This window comes from Salvia hispanica, chromosome 1 (assembly GCF_029641045.1).
Source record: "Salvia hispanica isolate PSC_SH4W2 chromosome 1, Shi_PSC_v1, whole genome shotgun sequence".
Taxonomy (NCBI): domain Eukaryota; kingdom Viridiplantae; phylum Streptophyta; class Magnoliopsida; order Lamiales; family Lamiaceae; genus Salvia; species Salvia hispanica.
Window position 1 is genome coordinate 42,484,292 of NC_142692.1, and position 4,464 is coordinate 42,488,755.

At 39.5% G+C, this 4,464-nt stretch overlaps 1 pseudogene across 1 annotated transcript; it reads right to left on the reverse strand.

Annotated features, from left to right (window-relative positions):
* Positions 1 to 372: 372 nt before the first annotated feature.
* On the reverse strand, positions 373 to 2,650 carry LOC148933861 (laccase-14-like; annotated as a pseudogene). The gene is made up of 6 exons (XR_016134697.1): positions 2,515 to 2,650; positions 2,271 to 2,422; positions 1,949 to 2,195; positions 1,733 to 1,862; positions 719 to 1,657; positions 373 to 651 (listed from the first exon to the last, which is right to left on the reverse strand). The product of XR_016134697.1 is annotated as a laccase-14-like (transcript).
* Between the last annotated feature and the right edge of the window lie 1,814 nt (positions 2,651 to 4,464).

The following is a 4,464-nucleotide window of genomic DNA, read 5'->3' on the forward strand; positions in this document are numbered from 1 at the left end:
TTCTCACCTCGTGTCATATCTCCGTCACAGAGCTGGGATTAGCTATAAAATCTCGTTTCAATAGTGTGTGTGTGTGTGTGAGTCTACTGATTATACGGTTAATGTTGGAGTATGCCTTTTGTTTTCATTTATCAATAAAAAAATCATTTCTAACTATTGTGACTAAAATGTAAGGTACTCCCTAATTAATCAGGATAATTATAAATGAACACCACCTTCAGTTGAGAGTGCATAATATCATAACAGTAGTCCCTATGTTATGCACTCTCTCTCAGGTACTCCAAAAATGAAAATTTCAATAATGCATTCAATAATGAAAGGTAGTACATCATCAGGTACTATAATTGAATGCATTCAGTCACTACAGACAAGTTAAATAGTGGAGTAGTCCTTATTAATTAAAACAGTGTACATAACGTAATATCATAGTAAATGGAAAATTCATTCAACCTCATCTCTCTTCTTCCCTAGTATGGCACCAAATACAAGAGGAGTAGGAGATAAGACTTGTCCACCGCAACTTGGCATATCCGCCGGCGGCGGCAACATCTTCTCATCGGCTCGTTCCCCGTCCTTAACGATGAACACCACCTGCATTCCCCAATCCCCAGCTCATATGCCGCTCGAAATGGCAGTGCATGAACCAAACTCCTTAAAACATATATCCAACGCAATATTATTAATTAATTAATTAATTACACTAGTAAAATATATCTACCTGGATTGTTGGCCTTAAATCTGATAGCGGTCCATCCGCCCCTAGGCACGGCGATGTTTTGCACCAACGGCGGGTCAACGAGATTATACTTGGGCGGATCCTTTATCGGGTCGAAATCCCCGATCCCGGACCCAACAACGTAGAAGTTGTGTCCGTGCAAATGCATGGGATGATCAACGCTTTGGGCGAAGTTGGTCGCCTGGAACACCACTTCCACCGCGGTCCCATACTCCACAACAATAACAGTTTTTCTGAACTCGGACGCGAACTCATTCTTTGGCACGCTGACTTCAGTGTAGTTGAAAGCTCGAGCCGGATACTCCGGGAAGCCAGTCTCGTAAACCCCCCGGATCCCTCTGTAGTACGCCTCCAGCACGTTCATGTCCGTGGGCAGCAGCGTCGTAATATTGTTCATGCTCGCCATCAGCCTAGTCGTCCCCACGCACGAACTTTTCGTGCATGGGGACAGATTGATTGACAGGGTGAAGAACAGTCTCTTCTCCACCCTGTCAGGAACACTTGTAGCAACAGTACGACTTCTGAGCATGCTAGTGAAATGATAGGACGCAGCTGTGTCATCGTACTCGGGAAAAGTCGGAAGCAGAGGCGGAGACGGGGTGTAGTTCCCAACGTACTGGATGATCCCAGTGGTCGGGATCCTCATGTATTTGCCCCCTTCCATGGTCGCGGTGGTCAAGTATATCCGCGCGCCCATGTAATAATGGTCGGGCAGCTGGTTGGCTTCTAGAAGCAAATCAATGGTTTGGCCCGGGGATATCGCCACGTAATGCGTCCGCAGCGGCTTTGTGTAGGCGCCATCAGTGCCGACGACAGTGAAGGTGTGGTTGGTGATTTGGAAGAACATGATGTAGTCCATCACCGCGTTAATTACTCGGAGCAAGTATGTCTTTCCAAACTCCACACTCAATTTGTATGTATCTGCCCACGTTATAAATTTTTTTTAATGTATTTTTCATGATTTCATTAAATAATAATACTATTGACAAAATCCACCTTGTGTTGAGCATGGATACAAGTCTCCGGGTTGGCCATTGATGAGGAAAGCATCGGAAACTGCAGGATTTCCTCCACCACCTAGAAAATCCTCCATCACTTTTTTGCATATCACCTTTCCACCACTCTCCTGCAATAGTTTTAGTGAAAGTGTTTACAAATGAAACGTGACAATAAAAAGAGAACTGGAATAAAAAGAGAACTAAAACCATGTACCAATTAATATGGGAACATGAGCATGGGGCTTAGGGAAAGGATACGCGAATCCCTCTTCGGCGGTAGAATTACGATAGCGCCATACACAGAATTGTGAGACCAGTCGCTGTGAGCGTGCCACCAGAGAGTGCCCTCCTCGTCGGAGAGGATCACCCGTTGCCTAAACCCTTTGTCGGGTTGAATTGGGCACTGTGTCACGTAGTTTGTCCCATCCGACCACGGATTTTTCGGCATTTTTACCCCATGCCTATATATAATCACCATAGATCAATAATGATAGTATTACATTTTATGTGTGAATTAGTGTTGCAAATATTTATACCGGTGGATGGTTATATTTTGGTCGGCACGATTGACAATATCGACTACGACCAAATCACCCCTTCTCGCATATATGGTCGGCCCCGGGGACTGTCCGTTTATCGTAAGCATGGTCTTGTTGCTGCATAGTTTAGTGTGTAACGAATTTACCAACTGCAGAAATGTAATTACAATTTAAAAGTTACTATATTGTTAGCATTTCAAAGAAAACAAAATAGTGAAGTATGAAAGCAAAAGAAGTATACCTCAAACTTGTAGCTACGAGCTATAGCATGGACCAATGTTACTTCATTGAGCGGAATTATTGGAGCTAAGGAGCAGAGCATGAAAACCTTGGCAGCTGAAAACATTTTCCCTTTTTACTTTCTTGCGGTTTGCAGATTGTAAATATGTTCACAATTTATAACGCTGATTTCTCTTAAACATGTGGTCTAGTTCTTTTTTTGTTTATTTAAAAAGGGAAAAATGATGGAAGTATATGGAACTACCGACACACTACTTGGTGGAAATTCGTTCTAGTTTAAATTGAAGAATTATTACATACTACCTCCGTCCCCCAAATTTTGACACACTTTAACCCAATACGGGTTTAAAAAAATATATAATGAAAAATGAGTTGAAAAAGTTGGTGGAATGTGGGTACACTACCAAAAATGGTAAAAGTGAAGTGTGTCAAATTTTCAGGGACGGACTGAAATGGTAAACTGTGTCAAAATTTGGGGAATGGAGGTAGTAGTTACTATTCAAGTTAAAACGTGGATTGCATATTTGCATGTGCAACCATGACAAGAGCAGAATAATTGTTGGTGTCGACTAGCGGCGGAACTAGTATGGGACAAGCCGCCGCTCCAGCGGGGGCTTGCCGCCGCCGGACACTGTATAACTATTGCGTTGCTTGGGGCGGAAATTGAAGAGAGTACCCGTAACAGTTGTTCTTCTTGTATGATTTTTAGAGAGATAGGGGAGAAGAAATAAACAGCCACTGTGTAGAGATAAAATAGATGTAGATATCAAGATAAAAGAGAGAGAGCCTATTGAAATTTGGAAATGATGTCTCACTCACTCTGTGTGCTATTTTAACTTTTTTACGGAGTAATAACAATGAATTACTCCCTCTGTCCCTTGTTAAGAGTCACACTTTTTCATTTCAGTCCGTCCCCAATTAAGAGTCATACTTCATTTTTACCATAAATAGTAAGTAGGTCTTACATTCCACTAACTCAATTCACTCACATTTTATTATAAAACCAATATAAAAAAAATAGGTCTCACATTCCACTAACTTTTTCAACCAACTTTTCTTTACATATTTTAAAACCCGTGTCCGGTCAAAGTGTGACTTCTAATCGAAGACGGAGGGAGTAATTAGTACTCCGCTTCATATTTTACTCCGATTAAAATATTTTGGATAATAAGAGTAATTTATTATTCCATGAAATCAGAATATACTACTACTCCATATCCTATTCATAGGACAAATCACAAAAGCATATAAACCAAATATGCGAACATAGAATTTTTTGAACAATAAAAAAAAAGAGCTTTCGCATTATCAAATATTATAAATAATTAAATATATATCAACACGTACTCATCTCTTTTTTTCAAATCTAACTTGTCATAGTAATCTTAAAACAATATTCTCTTTGTTCGTTATTAAGAGTCTCATTTAAGTTCGGCATACGTTTTAAGAAAAATTATAAAGAGAAGTGGTTGAGAAAAGATAGTGGAATGTGAAACTCATTTTTATATAATACTCCCTCCGTCCCAGATTTATAATCACGTTTAGTTACGACACAGATTTTAAGGAATAGGTGGAGTGTGTAATTAATTAAGTGAGATGGTGCAGGGTGTAATAAATGAAGTGAGTTAGTTGAATGTGGGTCCCTTTTTGACCTTTTGGCTTTTTATTTTTGTTTTAGTTTATTTTAATGTAAAATAATGACATTTTTATGTAATTTTGATGAACAATGAGGTAAAATTGTATGATCAGATATAGAAAATTCTAAATGTGACACTAAATGTGGGACGAACTTTTATGGCAAAATGTGACTATCAAACTGGGACGGAGGCAGTATTAGTTTTATAGTAATAAAATGTGAGTGCAATGAGTTAGTGAAAAGTGAGGTGTACTCACAATTTATAGTACAAATGACCAGAACTCTTAATGGCGGACAGATAGAGTATTGAAAATA